The sequence below is a fragment of the Dreissena polymorpha genome, chromosome 9 (assembly GCF_020536995.1).
Source record: "Dreissena polymorpha isolate Duluth1 chromosome 9, UMN_Dpol_1.0, whole genome shotgun sequence".
Classification (NCBI taxonomy): Eukaryota; Metazoa; Mollusca; class Bivalvia; order Myida; family Dreissenidae; genus Dreissena; species Dreissena polymorpha.
The window spans coordinates 84734665-84755472 of NC_068363.1; the positions used below are offsets into that span (position 1 = coordinate 84734665).

The following is a 20808-nucleotide window of genomic DNA, read 5'->3' on the forward strand; positions in this document are numbered from 1 at the left end:
TGCTGTGATGATCACTATCATAATAATGTTATTTTTACCACAAATAAACATCCTTTGATGTCACCACCAGTATTTTTGTGTAAACATGATTAAAGAAGGAAAACGTTTGTTTATTTCACAGTTTGAAAGTTACTGGTCGTGTATGTAAAAACTCGGCCACCAGTGTTAAAGCATGTTCACGATCTAAACATACGTATCTAGATTATTTTAAGAATAATACCTTATGTGCTGACCTGATTGTAGGAAAAAGAAGCGAGAAATTTATTTATATAAGAAACAAATATATTTGATCTTAGTATTTTAAACCACCGAAAATTTCTCATTATATAAACATGAGGTAGTTTGCCAACATAATGAATATGTTGCCCAGCTCTTGCCACGTGAAGGCCACCTCTTGTAATAGCCACATTATTGTATATTTTTTTATCTGATAAGCTTTAATTAAGTTTTTTTCAACTAATTGTTTAAAAACATATATAAAAAACAAAATAATCATGACATAAAGATCAACCTTTAATATATAATTTACTCCCTTGATTAGAATATTAATAGGTTGCAAGCCTGGATAATTAATATTTACACTTTGCAAACATCTCTAAATTGATAAATTCAACTCCGTACATTTAAACAGATAATTTAATTAGTGCCAAACAACTCAATTAATGTACACGCTTATCGACAAAAGGTGCGAAAATCCCTATTTATACCAATTTACCGAAACCTCCACGGCATTTACTATATAAATCCATTTACCGAATTTGTCATTTACCGAGACCTCCATAACCCAAAACTGTATTGAGCTTATCGACATAACGTACAAAAGAATTGTCCAGAAATATGGCCCACGAGTGTCTCGCCTGAAACCGCCACCAAACCTGGCTTGGTTACATATCAAATTAGTTTATCTTAGTTACCGCCCTTGTTTCTAAAATTTCCATTACCAATTGATTGAGCGAACGATAACAATATTTTCTGGTCAATTTTCTGACAAATGCAGAAATGCACGGTGAGTAATTATCATTGCATGTTATAATTCCATGATGGATATGTATGTTGGTATTTGATTTTGAGTCAAGTTACAAGCATCCAGTAATAATTATGTCGATAACAAGATAATTAAAGATTCGCCCTCAGACTTTTCTGTATTGGATGCTTCGCTCTTATTTTTCGGAAGAAGCATTCATTGGGACTACCATTGGGACCACTGCAGCAGTTTTTTGCAAACAATGCCTATTTGTGTGTTATAACCAATATTGTAACCTTCAGTCATATCTAAAGAAGCGCAACCTTCTTCATTAACTGCATTTAGTCTTTAACATGGTAAAGGTATAATTTGCCAACACAACTGTCACAAGTTACCCAGCATTACTTCCAGAGCTTACAAATATTCACCTACAGTGACCTCGGGTAAAACCCAACTGTGACACTTGTTGATTATTGTAGTTATAGACTTTATTTTAATTCATATTTGCACCAGAAACCAATGTTAAATTTTAAGGTAATTTGCCCTTATTGCTTAAATTTAAGCTACCAAATGCACTGTAACTCCAATATATCGCAGTTGAAGGCGTCCAAAGATCGCTACCATGATACTGGCTAGCGATCAGGTTTTTCATGCATGTATATGTATGCATTAGCATAGTTTGGCAATCTCAAAACACGCTATTTACCTACTTTATTGAATTATGTGTTATATCCATATGTTATTCATTGGTATAACACAAAACATTATTCCATGCAATTATTTTCAAATGCGTATAATTAAATTTGTAATCCGAAAACCAATGCCAAGTTTTATTGTTCAGGAAAGCATCACAGGTGGTTAGCATGTGGCTATGATATTAGTTAGTGAAAACATCATTTTGAATGATAAATAATCAAATTAAAAACGAAAAATCAACTTTTCTGAAAAAAAATTTTTTCACTATCAAATATATATATAACAAGGTATCCTACTCAATATCACCCAAAAACAGGGTGCATTTATTTAAACAGCAATAACTTCATCAATTGTGCAGCGATTTTCATGAACCCAGTCTTATTCAACACAGAAATGAATTTCCTTTCTGGAAATGTACATATCTTGTTATATTTCTACAAATGCTGGGTCAAATTCTAAGAAATAACATGATACACAACTTGTGTGACCTACTTGCAGCTATGAGACCCAATTCATGAATGAAATCTTTAGGTGTAAAGACACACCTTCGCATTGGACCAATGAAATCACTCGTGTGTTTTAAATGTTGGTTAGTTGAAATGTATGTAAACAAAGGCTTCAAACGGCGCTGGACAGTAAGTTTTGATGCATAATGTAATGGCAAGCATGGTAAGATTGTTTTTTCATACGTTTTATTGAATTATGGTATCGAGGTACGTGAACTTTGCAGGGAAAATGCCCTTTACTCTGTGAAGATTTCAATCTTAGATTGGGTCTGATCAATGTCAAGTAGGTCATTTCTTAAAAGTTGACCCAGCATTTGTAAAAATATTGCAAGACATGTACATTTCTAGAAAGGAAATTCATTTTTACGTTGAATAAGACTGAGATCGTGAAAATGGCTGTGAAATTGATGAAGTAATGGCTGTTCAAAGCTATGCACCCTGTTTTCGGGTGATTTTGAGTTGGATACCTTGTTATATATATTTATATTTGATATTGATTTTTTTTCAGAAAATTTGGGTTTTTTCGTTATAGTATGATTATTTATCATTCAAAATGATGTTTTCACTAATTATTATCATAGCCACACGCTAACCACCTGCGGAAAGCATGCACAAATTAGACCCATGTACAAAATGACGTCATTCATCCTAGTGTTTTATACAGGAAGGAAAAAGGGCGTGGTGCAAAATTTCAAAAAAGGGCACTATAGCGCGTGACATCCATAAAAAGGGCACAAATATATCTGTGTAGTGACTTAATACACACAAACATTGTATGTATAGTTTTGAGATTTATTGTTGAATAATTAAACCAACAAAATCCAGAATGTATATTTTATTATGTGTTTTATATTTTCATGTAGTAACAAAAAGCAAGATTAAACACCATAGGATATATATCTTATACAAACTATAGCTTTTCAAAGAAGTCTTAGAAAACTGTTAAATGAGTTACCCTCTTAAGCAATTATTTGTATTTAAAACGTTACACACATTGCACAAACAAGTCCTTTATATGCATCTTAAATGGAGATTCACAAACACTAACACTTTGTTGAATAGTCAGAAAGTTCTGCGTAATGACATTGTTTTCATGACCACGTGTTGTATTGTGTACATTTTATTTCGCAAAAAGTGTATCTAGGAACGGCGCCGTACTGTCTTTTGTTCATTGTCAATTAATTTAATACACGTTAATTGGTCTCCGATATAAACTTGTTTTGCTTACAAAGCAATTTGCATCAATTTCTAATTTACGTTTCGTCGAAAGTGGAATGCCAAAATCGGAAACCGTACGTTGCGACATTCTAAACACGAATGATAAGTGGTACAAGTTCAATATTTTTGTAAAATTCATATCTGTGTTTGCCAATTAACATATTTTGACAAGTTACAAACGGGTCATAATGTTCTTAATTGAACCAATGGTGCAGGCCTACTACTGTTACAACAATTAACAACTTTTGGCCAAACAGGGTTCAAGATGGGGTATCAACTTCTTTGCCGACATTCACACGTTATTGTAATCAAAACATTGTGACAATAAACAAGCACGTGCTCCAATTAAGCGCGGTCTGCCTAACCGTGAACAGCAAACGTGTTAAAGTTGTCGTCTGCTACAATTCATCAACACACATCTACTGTGAGCTTGCGCCAATTGTATTGGATAGAAGGCGGAGCGTTATTTTAATCGACATCTTTAATATGAGCCTGCGCCAATTGTATTGGATAGGAGGCGGAGCGTTATTTTAATCGACAGCTTTAATATGTCACGGGTTGCTATTTTCGGTATATGTCACGGGTTGCTATTTTCGGCGTATGGCCAATTTTCAGGAAGTACAGTGGACGTCATGGGGTTTTGTAATCGGCATATGGAAAAAATTATCGGGCGTAATATACGGCCGTACGCCGCTTAGTGCAAGCCCTGTAAATTATTTTTTATTAACTTAAAACTGTTTTGCATTCAATTGAAATCAAATCAATATTTTACAGATAGAACTGGTGTTTTTTTTAAATTTTAATTACGCGTAAAAATAAATGTTTTGATATAACTGAATTATGCATGAAATGCACAATTTCCACGTGAATAACATCGAGGTTTTCATCAAGTCTCCTAAGTAACTGTGCACGATTGTATCCGGACCGATTAGTGTTACAAAGCCACTGAAATTATCAATTGATATTGACACATGGTTATTCACGCATGACGTATTCACAACCGCGCGAATCTTCGCTGATAATAGTCGGCTTAGAAGCTTGGTTAAGAGGCAATTAAGATGTTATCAATAAGGTCGCGCACGGCGGAAAACAGGGCGGCGGCCTTTGAAAAGGGCAGCGTGGCGCTGATTTGCTTTGAAAGGGGCAGCGAGGCGCTTCAAAAAAGCGGCGTGGCGCCGCGCCACGCTAAAACGGCCTGGATAAAACACTACATCCTCATGGAAAGTGTGAGCTTAAGTAGTAGTGCATTTTGACAAAAATTAAAAAGAAAGTAGTTTACACTGTATCTTTCGGGCAAACATTGTTGAGATAGGTCAGTATTGACTTGTGACATAATACTGATATTTACAGTAATAATTGTATACATCTTTATGTGTGGACTGGTGTATTTCGGCAGTTCAAAGCAAATTCAATAAAGAATGATAACTCCCAAAATCACCTGTGATGTTTGGCAAGTGGGGTTATCGTTTATCGCAGTACACAGGTGTGAAAGTGATGTACAATGAAAGCAAACAATCTGGACAAAGTTGGATTATGAATGTCGGATTAAACAGAAAATTAAAGTCGGTGAAAAAAAGGGTGAAATACTAGCTTGAAACGGATTTTATCTCGGCAAATTCTCAGATTAAAACATGTTATTTGGGGATTATGCTTGTCAGATTTTTGGAAACCATAGCCGATTCGCAATATAAAGGACCGTGATATATTGGAGTTGCAGTCAGTGTATGTTTGATGGCATCATATTGAAGAATCACAGGAAGCAAAACAAATTGGCCAAATGACACTTGTGTAAACAAAACTGACCTTTAAAGGGGCCTTTTCACAGATTTTGGCATGTACAGTACAGGCACCGTGTACTTAAACAAAAACGCGTGTCCGCGGTGTTCACTTTCCTAATGGGTGACATTTCGCGGAGGGCGAACACCCGAAATTGCCGCGATTGCACGCTATTGAACAACCCTGATCACCGCGATGCTGCGCAGCCATCGTAAACACCTGTCTGCGAGAGTCATTCACGCGCTTTAAATGTAAATGTTCACAAGAAAATCATATGCTACATGTAGATATTACATGTATGTACACATGTATGCATACTTAAATTCGGACAGTACCTAAAGTCGGAAACGTAAATAAAGCGTTTAGATGATCAATACTAATAACTCTTATGGTGTTAATCACTGCAATTGCCCTTTTTAACAACAAATACTGAGTTTCAAAGAAATAAAGAGAGTATTAAATCATTTATTTACTTGTGTCCGACTTTCAGTTCTGTCCTAATTTGCGTATTGCACCCGTATGTTACGACACTTGTGTGCAGTCAGTATACAATAATTGTTTCAATAATGAAGGAACTGATACAGTGTAACGGTAACGATTCACGACGAAACTTTTAATGGAAATTAAATGATCTCAATGTTGTACCCGCTACGAAACTTTTATTTACAAATAAATACACCCACACCAATTTTCACGCGCTTTTTATCGAACAAAGAAATTAATTTATTTCATGTAGAATTTGTAACCTAAAATAGCTGTACATGACGCGAGCAAACCGTGTCAGGTGATTTACGCTTGTTGCAATACAACTGTCCTGATTGGGTGCTTATTTCATCAAATCTTTAAATAGAATCATATGCCGAAATTCATTTGATACTTTCCAAAATTTCAAACATTTGTGTTTATGACTTTTATTGTCTATATTACCCACCCATAATTTGATTTTAAATATGGAAATCGGGCATATATGGGATTATCGAGTAATGGATAAAGATGGGAGAAGTTGCATGTATGCGATTGAGACAGTTGACATGTATGTATCGGCAAATCCAGAGACTCGGGATAATACAATTACTACAAACAGTTATGAGTTCTCCATGGCTTCAAATTGTTGATTGAATAAATAAACACTCAATTAACACTCCTGTAGATGCGGTATCCTACAGCTAGGTGCGAACGCGGTTTTCTTTTATACTCCGCGTTTAAAAAGACAGAAAACACTGTCATGGGCAAGGGTGTGAAATACATTATTCATTAACACTTTTAAATAAAAGGGATCAATACAATACGTTTATGTTTAATTATTTTATTTTGTAGTGAACACGATGAACACCGCGGTAGATATAATGGGTCCGCGGTGATTCGCGGTGTTCGTCTTATGGCAAATGGCCCCCGCAACTTTTGATCTGAACACCCATCGCGGGGTTTATATTGGTTAGCGAACACAGTGACATGAACACCGCAACGATTGGCGTTTGTTTAAGTACACGGTGCCTGTACTGTATTGAAGTTTGTCATTAAATGATTTGTATTGATATATTTAAACATGATCTAAAAATCTCCAGAAAAAAAACAAGAAAACAATTTGAAAAAGAAAGTAACCCTCAACTGGGCTCGAACCACTGACCCCTGGAGTCCTGGAGTAAAAATCTTCTACTTTTAGTGTGAGCGTGAGCGTCTGCGTGAGCGTTGGAATGTTAAAGTTTGCGTACCACCTCAAATATGTCCCTTGACATATTGCTTTCATATTTTGCATACTTCTTTACCAACATGACCCCAATCTATAAACAAGAGCAGACAACTGTAACAAGCATTTTGTAAGAATTATGGCCCTTTTTATGTCCCCCACCTACTATAGGGGGACATATTGTTTTTGTCCTGTCTGTTGGTTGGTTGGTTTGTGCGTTTGTTTGCTCCAACTTTAACATTTTGCCATAACCTTTGCAATATTGAAGATAGCAACTTCATATTTGGCATGCATGTGTATCTCATGGAGCTGCACATTTTGAGTGGTGAAAGGTCAAGATCATCCTTCAAGGTCGAAGGTACAAATCAATAAAAATCTAAGCAGCGCAGAAGGGAACATAGTGTTTCTTACAAACACATTTCTTGTTCCACTTAGAATATGCATGTTATTGATGAATCTATGTTAAAGTTTGTGTGCCACCATAAATATATGTACCGTGTCATATTGCTTTTATATTTTGCATACTTCTTTACCAACATGACCCCAATCTATACAGTGATTTTTTTTTTGCCCAAAATTACAGCCGATATTCGGCTGCTTCCCAATTGCAAAAAAAGACGTTTTTTCCCAAAAATTTGATTAAAATTTCCAAAAAAAAGACAAACTTTTCCCAATAAAGCCAATAAGATTACAATGTAATTTAGCAATTATTTCGAACGAGTGCCGATTGAGCTTGTCGAGTCGTCGCCAAACGACAACTGACTTACGTATTGTTCGCGAATTTAGCCGAATACGATTTTACGTTGCTATCCACATCTCTGTCTATATTGCGGAGGATACCGATGATAGTCGATGTATCTCGATTGTAAACGCCTGTTTTTACACACGTCCAAGATGGCAGCAAGCAGACGAGATATTTTAGATGAGCGGTGAAAATGATAAATAACATTCAAATTAACAACGGATATCATATGGTTATTACGGAATAATTTATTGTGTGTGTCCATTAACGCAAAATACAACGTTTGAGATAAAAACAACAAATATTTATTAGAAATCTTCACAGTGAATGTGCATTACGGAAATCAGTGTTGGGAAATTGGAGTTAGTCTACTGGTACTCACAAAGTTAATGCATTTAAGATGAGTATCGTTCGAAAATAGAAAAGAGACAAACATGATATGATTTAAATGTTAGTGGATCTGTGTATAATCAGATTCATATGCATATTCTGCTTTATTATGTTTGTCACCCTTTACAGTTTACTGAAATAGCATTGAACGGAGGATGTCAAGTGCAAGATGTTGAAAGGTAAAGAAATGAAATAAATTATTTTAACTCCATTTAATACATCATTGACATAGCAAGACCACTAAAGCGTTATTTTTTTAATATTTGTTTATATTTTCACCATATGATATAATTAAAAAAAACTATTGAATTAAATTCTTACTGTTGAAGAGGCTATGATTAAATGGTATATTTAAGAATCTATATAGATTATTGCAAGTTCAAAATGCATGTGGAAGGATATTAACTTAACATTGTCTTCATTAATGTAAGAACACATTAAATAAGCACTTTATAATATAAAAATGCTGTCAAACATTCTTTAATAATTTTAATTCTGTTCTTATTATCATATTTTTAATGTTTCCCAATTTCATGGTTTATGGCGCTATTTTTACCAATTTCATGGTTTATTGCGCTATTTTCCCAATTTCATGGTTTATGGCGCTAATTTTCCCAATCCAAATGGCACAGGCTGTAAGAAAAAAAAAGCAAAAAAAATCACTGCTATAAACAAGAGCAGACAACTGTATCAAGCATTTTTTAAGAATTATGTTCCCTTTTTATACTTAGAAAATTAAAAATTTGGTCAAGTTTTGTGTTTAGGTTCACTTTATTTCTAAGTATCAAAGCTATTGCTTTCATACTTGCAACACATACTAATTATCATAAGGGGACTGTACAGGGCAAGTTGCATAACTCTGGTTGGCATTTTAACGGAATTATGGCCCCTTTTTAGCTCACCTGATTGCTCAGGTGAGCTTTTGTGACCGGTCTTTGTCCGTCATCCGTCTGTCCGTCAGTTAACATTTGTCCGTAAACACTCTAGAGGCCACATTTCTTGTCCAATCTTCATGAAACTTGGTCAGAAGCTTTGTCCCAATGAAATCTTGGTCGAGATCGAAACTGGGTTGTGTCGGGGCAAAAACTAGGTCACTAGGTCAAAAAAAAGAAAAACTTGTAAACACTGTAGAAGTCACATTTTATGCCCAATTACATGTAACTTTGTCAAAATGTTTGCCTTAATGATATGTTGGTTGAGTTCAAAAGTGGTTTGGGTCCGTTGAAAAACATGGCTGCCAGTGGGCGGGGCAGTTTTTCCTATTTTGCTATAGAGAAACCTTGTAAACACTCTCGAAGTCACAATTTTTGCCCTATCATCATGAAAATTGGTCAAAATATTGATTTTATTGATATCTCGGACAAGTTTGAAAATGGTCCAGATCAGTGAAAAAACATGGCCGCCAGTGGGCGGGGCATTTTTCTCTATATGTATATAGTGGCAGTTTTCCCTATTTGGCTATAGAGAAACATTGTAAACACTCTAGAAGTCACAATTTTAGCCCAATCGTCATGAAAGTTGGTCAAAACATTGGTTTTATTGATATCTCGGACGAGTTCGAAAATGGTCCAGATAGGTGAAAAAACATGGCTGCCAGTTGGCGGGGCATTTTTCTCTATATGTATATAAGTGAAAACATGTGAACACTCTAGAAATTACATTTTTGGCCCAATTTTCATGAAATATGGTCAAAATGTTTGCCTTAATGATATGTTGGTTGAGTTCAAAAGTTGTTCTGGTCCGTTGAAAAACATGGCTGCCAGTGGGCGGGGCAGTTTTCCTTATGTGGCTATAGAGAAACCTTGTAAACACTCTAGACGTCACAATTTTTGCCCAATCATCATGGAAGTTGGTCAAAACATTGGTTTTATTGATATCTTGGGTGAGTTCGAAAATGGTCCAGATTGGTGGAAAAACATGGCCGCCAGTGGGCTGGGCATTTTTCTCTATATGTATATAGTGAAAACATGTGAACTCTCTAGAAGTCACATTTTTGGCCCAATGTTCATGAAATTTGGTCAGAACAGTTGTTTCCTTGATACGAAAGTTGAGTGAAAAAATGGTTCTGGTCTGCCGGGGGTTGGGGGGGGCCAGTTTTCTTATATTTATATAGTAAAAAAAGCTTGTGAACACTCTAGAAGTCACATTATTTGCCCAATCATCATGAAACTTGGTGGAAAGATTGGTTTTATATATATCTCAGATGAGTTCGCAAATGGTCCCGATCTGTAAAAAAACATGGCCGCAAGGGGGTGGGGCAGTTTTCCTTATTTGACTAGAGAGAAACCTTGTGATCGAACACTATAGAAGTCACATTTTTTGCCTAACCATTGTAAAACTTAGTCAATACATTGGTTTTATTGATTTCTCTGACAAGTTGGAAAACTGTTAAGATTGGTGAAACACACTTTTTAGCTCACCTGATTGCTCAGGTGAGGTTTTAGGATTGGTCTTTGTCCGCCGTCAGTCCGTCCACATTTGGTTTGTTAACTCTCTATAAGCATTCACATTTCTTAACCATTCTTTATCAAAGTTGCTGAAAGATCTCGGTCAAGTTTGATAATGAGCAAAATCACATAATTAATGCCATAATTATTGCACTTAGATTGTCAAAATTTTCATTATATTATACAAAATCCTTGCAAACACTCTAGAGGTCACAATTTTGTTTCAGATTTTATGAATCTTGGTCATAATATTTATTTTTGTAAGCAATTAAGTTTGATGTTTGTTAAGGGGGGGGGTCAACTCAAAATATAGGTAACCAGGTCAAATCTTACAAAAACAATAACACTCCATATGCCAGAGTTTTGGTTCAATAATGATGAAACTTGACCAGGAGGTTTGTCTGGACAATATTTAGGTCAAGTTTGATATTTGGTAAAGATTGAATGAACCAACTCCTCTCAGGTGAGCGAACTAAGGCCATCTTGGCCCTCTTGTTGTCTTAGTAACTTTGAATATTTTTGTTCAATTGTGTGTTTAGATCCACTTTACTTCAAAAGTATCAAGGCTATTGCTTTCAAACTTCACATACTTTCTTACTATCATGAGGGTACTGTACCTGGCAAGTTGAATTTGACCTTGACCTTTGAATGACCTTGACTCTCAAGGTCAAATTAATAAATTTTAATTGAATTGCCATACATGTAACTTCTTTATTTATGATTAGATTTGATTCATACTTGGACAAAACAACACTTACCTGACATACCATAATGGACTCCACCCAAACCCTCTCCCACGCTCCACCCCAGAATCCCCCCCCCATTTTTTTATATTTTTCCTTTATTTTTATTTTTGAAAGATCATCTAATAAATGACCACACCCCCACATTATACCCCCTCTCCAACACCACTCCACCCCACCCCACCCAAAAAGTACTTTTTGTTCTTTGAAACATGGTACAAAAAATAAAAAAAATCTTTATTTTATTTTTGAGGGACGTCCAACCATCCCACCAAGGTAATGCTATCAAACTTGAAATAAAATCTTATTAGTTTGTATTATGTCTTTACAAATGTTCAATAGATTGTTGAAAATATACCTGAACTCAGAATCGTCTATAAAGTACAACTTCTTTAAAACATAAGAGATCAATATGTTTCAATAATGATCCTCTGCCAGTTAGAATATGACTATATTACCTTGACCTTAATGAATATGAACAATTTCCCCATGATGGCCTATGTTATACTTTCAAGCACTCAATTAGTCGAGCGCGCTGTCCTTTGACAGCTCTTGTTTTCTAATTTTATCAATTTACCAAAACGTGAAAAGGCCCCTTTAACACATTTACAAACATTGTTTTGAATATTATATTGGAACCAGTGAGGGATGTATTTTAAATTTCAAAGGTTAGAGTTTGTTATTGCTGTTAATTAATTGTTATGACTAAAAATTAATATTGAATCAAATGTTAAGGTCGCAAACGTATGGTAATCAAGGACGAAAAGTGAAACTGAAAAACCAACTTGTTTGCATTCAAAATTCACTTTCCCCCAAAAAACATTCTGGTATGAAATTAATGGAACAACAGAATACAAAGCGATAATCATTTATCTATTCTTTTTTTTACCACTGCATTTTAAAACAAATTGTCCATCCTTTAAAACACACAGTTTTGATGTTTATTTCATATTAACATCGTTTACATACTTCATATTTATGCTGGAGAGTGATTATAGTTGACCCAACCCTTAATAAAAAAGTATTGATGTTTAAGTTCAAAACCAACTAACACAGTACTCAAAGCTGTCAAAAATACCCCTAATTTTAAGAAAATTATATTTTAATTTGGTGATGATGACTGTTTTTGCAATAGTGTTCATGCACACATGGTTACAATTTAATTGTTTAGGGATTTTTTTCTAAAAAACCATCTCATCTCACAGTTTTGTCATATAATCTTATTTCAATAATTCAATAATATAAAAAGTTCTAAGTGAAAACTAAAAAAAAAAACAGGTGACATTTCATAAGTGCATATGTTAGCTATGCTAAAATCTATGTTTTATATAAAGAATTAGTGAATTACCACAGTTTGTTGAAAGAATGATTTCCTGATGCAGATTCCCATAGATATCTGACCATTGCCCATAATTTTGAGCTGAACATTGGCAAGATCATTTTCTTTGTGCTTTAGTATGAGAATGACACTCTTCATCTGAGAAATTCAGGTAAATTATTGATAGCCACTTGTTGTTAACTTCATTTCCTGATACTTTAAATTATATTGTATTTTCTTGACCTATAAACATTCAATTACAGCATTTCTAACAATTAAAGGTTAACATTAAAGCATACATCATAACATTATGATGTTCTTTGTAGTTTATATGATATTGTACACAAATTCAATAATGATTATAATATTATAGTATTTATTTCACAGTAAACTATGGGTATTATAAAAATTTATTATGTTATAAGCATAGTTAGCTGAGATATCATTGTGGTATAATGTGTTAAGTGTAGTTGAACCTCCATATATGTTCAAACAATAGATTTTCGGGAAATGTCATGGTCTTGTCTGCTGAAATTAGATTTGGTGGGAGAATGTGATAAACATCAGTGGATAGGAATATTGGGTTATCTGTGCCCTCTTTCCAAACCCAGGCACTGTGTGTTAAAGTGTAATATCCACTGCCAAACAAAAACAAGTTTAAAATGATATATTAGTTTTCATTGTCGTAATAAACTAATACTTTTTGGAGAGGTTTTGCATAATGTAGCATTATGATGTTACAGTCATTTCTGAGAATATTATACTGCCTTTAAGGCCATTTGTTCATTACCGGTATTCTTTGGTTAAGGAGAGTTTTTGGTGGAGGTAGCTCTTAGGAGGTGGGGGGGGGGGTAAAATTGGATCTTAGATATGAAATACCAATCTCTTGCACGACGGTTACATTACATTCACCTCTGTGATGGGCTCAAAACGGACTATTTTTATGAAAGCGTCTCATTCATGTCATCATCATTCCAAGCGTTCATCGTGGAGGTAACAGTATACTAAACAATCTCTTGCACGACGATTACATTACATTCACTGCATTGAAGAAAACCATCTCATACCATAATATCTTATATCAGTCTTAATTCATTATTACAAAATTGATATGGTTTTCTTGATGTTAACAAACCTACATACATACAAACGTCGAAGCAATGCCTAACGTCACTCAATAAAAATTATGTTCAATTGTTTATATTTGTGAAGTTGGTGGAATGATTCCATCTGAGTAAATGGGCAATAAATATTTCCAAAGAGTTGCATTAAAACTCGCAAGTTTTTGCACGATGGATCTTAAATTTAAAATTCCTATTTCATTCTTTTACGCCTCTGATCCTAAAAAATCCAAATCAAAGACACTTTGAATGCGTTTGTTCGGTTTTACCCAGTTTCTGGGCAATATGACATGCTGAGCCTTTCGCAGAGGTGTATGTGAGAGCAAGGAACGACAACTCTGCGTGGAGATTAATGAAATACAACATTAACATTTTTTTATGTTAACAAATTACAGTGATAGTTCTATTAACTTAAAGAAGAAAGATTTTTTTCTTTATGTATTTAGTTTACCAATTTTGCAATGTTTACTATATATATATATATATATATATACAGGGATCATATTTTTTTCGGTTTTGTCGGTCCTATAGGGGTGATGAAAGGCCGATTGAAAATCCCAAACAGTTGGTCCGATTCTGTCCCGACATTCGTAAAAAAACCGATGTAAAGTCTATAAGTTCCCAATAAAATTCGTTATTCAAGCTAAGTCTGGCTAAAATTTACCATCGCTAATCCCTTTATTGCCCCAATTAACAACCCCCTTCTCTTACTCGAGTGGACCAGTGTTGTTTTTGACACCTTATCGGCGATTTATTGGCAAATTATTGATTTTATCAGGCATTCACACCACAGTGTTTTTATGAAAGGGGTCTCTAAAAGCTATTGAAAGATGTATCATACAGAGATAAACGCCAATGACACCAATTATCCTGTGTATTATACCACCTAAGGTTATAAAACCTGTTAAAACACCTATTTTGTACATCAAACAAATTGGATGCTGACCAATACGCATCGATGTTTCACATAAATAAGCTTTCGTTTTCGACTGATTTTCAACATATTGTAACATATTGCATCAATCTAAATTTAGAGTTAATTGACGATTGGTTGAATAAGAAAAGTGCTCGATGCGCTCACATCGCATCACGCGATTTACATATGTTCAAGGGGATATCCCTGTACAGATTGGATGTCAAATCGAGGCATACGTGGGAAACCCCACAATTCATTTTATAGAGTGTGTTGAATTCCGGACAATGAAGAACGCTGCGTTCACGAATTTCTGAAACACATGTATCGTCCAAATTGGGAAGAAAATTAGAGTTTTTGTGAGTAATAAACTGACTAAAGTAAAGGTCGAACGATTCTGGCATGTATTTTGGATGTCAATTTTCGAATACTTTTCCCCCGATTTTAAATCCAGACCAATTGATGTTGTGGGAAAATATGATCCCTGTATATATAAATATAAATATATATATATATATATATATATATATATATATATATATATATATATATATATATATATATATATATATATATTATATGAAGATTATATTCTGTTGATCTTTAAATATCTTCAAAAATCGAAGTTGGTTCCCCATATTGTGTCCCAGATATGTCATCCCTTATAAAGAGAAGCGTTTCCCCATTTGATGTTAAACATGTCATCTAGTGTGAAGCAGTATATGGTGTTTAAAATGCATTCATGCTTTCTCCATATATGGAGAGCAGGGAGAGCAGAGTTCTTACACTGTGGGGTAGCACATGTATCTCTCTCAGAGTTCTTACACTGTGGGGTCGCAAGTGTATCTCTCTTATAAAAGAGAGCAAAACTCCTCAAACGGTGTTTGAAATACATTACATAATCAAGAGCAACATTCCTCATTTTTGTGTTTGAAAGTCCACTTAATATATAAAAGAGGATTCCTTGTTATGGTATCTGAAATACAAATTCATTTTTATAGAGAAGAATATTTTCCTCAGTATAGGTTTGAAATGCAAATTCATTTTTATAGAGAAGAATATTTTCCTCAGTATAGGTTTGAAATACAAATTCATTTTATAGTGCAGCACTCCTCATAATGGTATCTGAAATGAAACAAAATTATATATAGCAGCATTTGTTATTATGGAGTCTTAAATGCAACATAATTTTAAAGTAAAGCATTCCTAATTACAGAGCCTGAAATGCAACATCATTTTACAGAGCAGCATTCCTTATTATGGTCCGTGAAATGCAACAATATTAAGGCCTGAATGAATAGTAGGAATAAGTTCAACTTAAAAAATAACAACTTAGCCTAATAGGAAAGTTTAACATTTTGGAAATTGTGTCCGCATCTAATTTACATTTACCAACAAATCCATTGTATAAATAAATCTGTCATAAATATGACCATCAGCAATCCATTGCTCTTTAATAGAATTTTTAATTGCTTTTTAAAAACAAGTTGAAAGATTATTATAAATTGCAATTTGGTTACATTAAGAATGCAGTATTTAACATACCAGATGCCCACTGACTACCACACCTCTATCTCCATAAGGAAGGACCCATCTAAAACATGATATTCGATGAGGACATTGACCTCATGGGTGTCACCAGCAGTCAACAACAGACTCCATGACAGAGCAGGAGTATACGGGATGGAGGTCAGCATGGGAAGTCGAAGATCATGGTGAACAGCACAACCAACACCATGGCAAACATCGCCATGAACGGCGAGAAGCTAATATAGTAATTCAAGTACTTGGGCACAACCCTGTTCAAGAATGGTACAGTTACCCCTGAGGTCCAAATAAAAATTGCCATGGCAACCGCAGGGATTGCCAGACATAGTAAGTTCTGGAAAAGCAGTGCCATCAGCTTTCATGCTCAGTACAAGTCCCTCGTAGTCTGCATCCTACTCTACGGCTGCAAGACCTGAACGCATCATGCGGACACAGAATGCATCCATGCTTTCCACAGGCCATTTAATGTTCCCTCATCGGGACGCTTGAATTTTGAAATCAGAGTCCACTGGGCGCTTGAACTTTTCCGGTCAATGTGTTTTTGCAGTTTCTGCAACTTGCCATTCTAAAGATCAAGCTATCATGACTTAGCTAAAAATTTTGAAAGCCAAATTATGATCCTAATATGTCAATAAAATTTATTGCTTTACCAAACTAAAGCCCGCCTAAAGGTGGAGCATAATTGTAATAGACATTCAATATTGACCAATTAGAGCGCACACTTTATGAGCGACAGCACTTTGCACACTTTATGAGCGACAGCACTTATAGGCATGCAATACCTTTTGTTAAATCATGCAGACGACTCCTGACGTGCATTTTATTGCCACAGAAATCTTGGCCAGTTAAAAAGAAGAATGATGATGACCACTGGCTGTAATACTAATCGTCGTGGAAATTGTGCATTTCTGTTAAAACATTGTTTGGACTCGTAAAGCGCTTTAACAAATTATCGTAATATTTATTTCGCAGCTTTTGTAATCCAAAATCCACTTCAGAATGTTAATGTTAACGCGATTGTAATCCAAAACACACTTCCGAATGTAAATATTAACATGACATTGATCAATTCTGGCTTCAAATAAACAGTGCTTATTTATATCCTGTTGATTCTCTGTCACTCAATAGAAAGGGTGCGAAAATTATGCAGCATGTACAACATCTTGTCATTTGGATGGAAAGCGTCGGTGTATTGATTGTTGTATAAACACTCACACATCGCGGCAGGTGATTTGAGCATGTTTAGTAAGAGTATTTCATCTTATCTTTAAAAAGCCACTTATGCCGAAATTCATTTTATACTTAAGAAAAAAATTGTGTCTATGAAATTCTTGAGCACTTTATATGTCGTCGATATTTACCAGAGTTTGCTTTAAAAAAAAGAATATACTGGATTATAGGGTAATGAAATGAAACTGGAAAAATCTTAAGTATGCACTGGTACAGTCTGATTGATACAGATGCTTTGGGGCATATTCGAGTCGGGATTATATTATCTAAACGGACAAGGTTTTAATCAATTAAAAAACAATTTATAAATATATCTTTATCAATGACTTTATAGATGTTGTTTTTAAGAGTCATAGCGCACCAAATGATTTAATTGGCCTCAAAAAATGTAAAAACAAAGTATGGAGTGGAAGTCCTCCCTACCCCATTGGCCCGGGGCGTCTGAAAAAATCCTGTGGAAAGCACTGGAACGCGTGATACAAGACCAACTAGTATGTCGGGAACATGACTGCAACACTTGTTGGCCCTCAAGAGCCCCTACTGGTGACTGTCAAACCACTAAAGCTTGCTTGGTTTGGACACATCACCTGGCACTACTTTCAATGCAAGACTGTTCTCCAGGGAATTCCAGAGGGTGGTCAACATCGACTCAGTCGAGGCCTTTAGAAGAAAAGCTGGATTGGTAAAGTTAATGAGTGGACATCCCTTCCCATGGATGAATTACTGTAAATAGCACACAACAGACCTGACTGGAGGAGGATTAAGGTACCATTGGCCAAAACGGTCAAGGGAATAATAATGATTCTGCACTCATTTAAATCATTTAGTACATTGAACATCAATAAAAATAATAATTTTTTTTATGAAAGTTGTACGTTTAATACAGTGAATTGAACAAACTTTTGACAAAGTACCGGTAGTTCAATGATTATGTTTTGACAGCTAAATTTGGAACCTCTATTACCTATTTTGGTCTTCAGCGAAATGAATGCCTTAATCTGGAAGCTGAATGATGCAGTGAAATGTATGCCATAAGCTGAAAGCTGGATGACGCCACAGTGAAATCTCTAAACCCATAGCGCTCATGACTGCACATTGTGGCAGCAGGATATACACTGACTGCCTCTTTAAGAGGTTGTTGTTGGAAAGTGTTTTTTTGCACAATTTCATTTACAGATGCTTCCATCGATATCTGCCCATGTAAATTAAAGATCTATCTGGCACTCTCAATAGAGCCTAAAGGCTAGTGCTATTGATTCATTGGGAATCAATGCTCAACCCTCTCATTTTTTTTAGGTATTGGCCCATAGTTGAAAACAGTAACTGTAGGGCTATATTGGATTCTGGTCTATCTCTGGTACAGGATCAATGTAAAGCTAGAAATGTGATTGGTTCAATGTTCACTTTCACTTGCTTTGCTTTAATGATGGACATTTGCTTATATCTGGTAAGTTTAATTTGCATACTATTGTAATGTTTGTCTTGGGATTTGTCGTAGAGGTTAGTGAAACAAATTACACACGTATTGCCAGTTTAAAACATACACAATTCAGTTAGGAGTTCAAATTCAAATCAGAACTTAAATGCCTACCATAACTTGTGACCATATTGTTATGTGTGCTTATTGTGTATGACTATTTGAGGACCTTGTGTCTCTGAACTTGTTAGATATAAGTTTTGCAAATCGGCAAGCACTTTGGCTTGATTGTTCTAAACTTGTGGCTGTAAGTATACAAAAGACATTTAATACCATGAACTACCTTCTTTAAAATTGTTAATTTGGGTGTTATATTTCTTATACTTATTGCTATATATAGATTAATGTCTGTTTGTAGTCTTTAAATGTCAATTGTCAAATTTCTGTATCCTTTTAGTGGTGTTAATATTGCTGATACTTTTCCCCACACTTAATTGCTTGTTTGGCTTGCACACACTTTGGTCAAATTTAGTCTTTTACAGCTTATTTTACGGCCTGAGAAGAATCAGATTAATGCAATGTCTTATTTTCAAGCATTTACAAACTCATCGTATAAATTGAGATAGTATGATACCAGTTATGTATCAGTATCCAACTATATTATGTATGTTAATTTCACAATTTAAGACATATCAATAAGCATTGCAAAATATTCAAGACTCCCAGTGTTCAGTCCCCTACTGGGGACTACCGTAAAAACTCAGTCATAGGTCTACCCGCTCATACGTCGGGGTATAAAAATCGTTTGAAAATGTGACATTTTGTGTATGTGTATAAGTCGGGTAAAAATTACAGACAATAGAAAAATCAGCGTCAGTAAAATGGCGACCCCATCAAATTTATTTCAGAGTCTTAAATTTGACGCAACTATATTGTTAAACATGATAATTATATTAAACAAACCGGTGTAAATAAAAATAATATTACCTAGCAATTTGATAATTAGTAAAATTAATCCAACAAAACATTGTGCCATTATTTACGATATATGTGTTTAGGAATTTTGTAAACACAAGCGTCCACCATAGTTAGGAACTGTACAGAAAGTTTGTAAATCGGAACTAATCTGTATTTCTCGGAAAATCATTGATAAATACATTCGTAGTTTAAATGCTTAGGCCAAGTAATTTCGGCAAATCGAAACTCTACTTGCGTAAAACACTTGCCCAATTAACTGTTAAACTCCACCTCCATACTCTGCAAAAGATTTAAAGGCGAAGCTATGCACATGCTATTTAATTTGACGATTGCCATTGAGGAACAAACACACGGTTGGTTCGGCATGTAGATTGATTGTCAAAGAGCGCCAATTTTGTCGGCGAGAAATTTCTTGCTTTATGGCTTTAGACAGTAAGGGTCCTTTGATGACATCAAACTGTCAATTCACACAGAGTGCAAATTTTCGGAAGACTTTAACTGACTCTTTGTTTACAATTCCAGTAAAAAAAACAACACTCTTGCTGACATTAAACTTTGGATAAAATAATCAAAATAAAGCAAAACGCGAAGTTGAAAAATGTGATTTAATTAATTGGCGTCAGTTCAAATAAGACATTTTGCGTTGTAAATCAACGAGTTTTCATGACAACAACAACTTTAAAACCATTACCGCAACGACGTGGGGATCGATCTACCTCGATTTTTTTCATGAACGATCTCATGAGTCAAGACTATAATTTTAATCATTTTTTGGAGGAAAAAAATCTCGACTTATGACTGCATTTTTACGGTATTTGGTTTGCTCTCTGACCTGTCAGTCTGTCTGTCACACTTTTCTGGATCCTGCGATAATTGAAAAAGTTCTTCAAATTTTTTCATGAAACTTTAAACATTAACAGATGGCAGTATGGAGATTATGCACGTAATTTCATTTTGATTCTAAATTAAAAATTGTGGTTGCTATGGAAACAAATAGACTAGAAATATTTCTGAAAATGGTGGATCCTGCGATAACTTTAAAAGTTTTTCATTTTTTTTCATGAAACTTGAAACATGGACCCCTTGGCAATTTGGTAGGTAGGGGACTAATATT

The 20808-nt window shown here is 34.8% G+C and overlaps 1 protein-coding gene across 3 annotated transcripts in view; it reads left to right on the forward strand.

Moving 5' to 3' along the window:
• Nucleotides 1-942: 942 nt before the first annotated feature.
• Nucleotides 943-20808, forward strand: part of LOC127845747 (uncharacterized) — a 101048-nt gene continuing 81182 nt past the window's right edge. For 2 of the 3 annotated variants that reach the window (XM_052376861.1, XM_052376863.1), the window contains exon 1: nt 943-1006. The gene's annotated coding sequence lies outside the window, so the exon portion shown is untranslated. Of the gene's footprint in view, nt 1007-14788; nt 14881-20808 lie in introns of those variants that run through there. The other variant, XM_052376862.1, reaches the window with a different exon arrangement.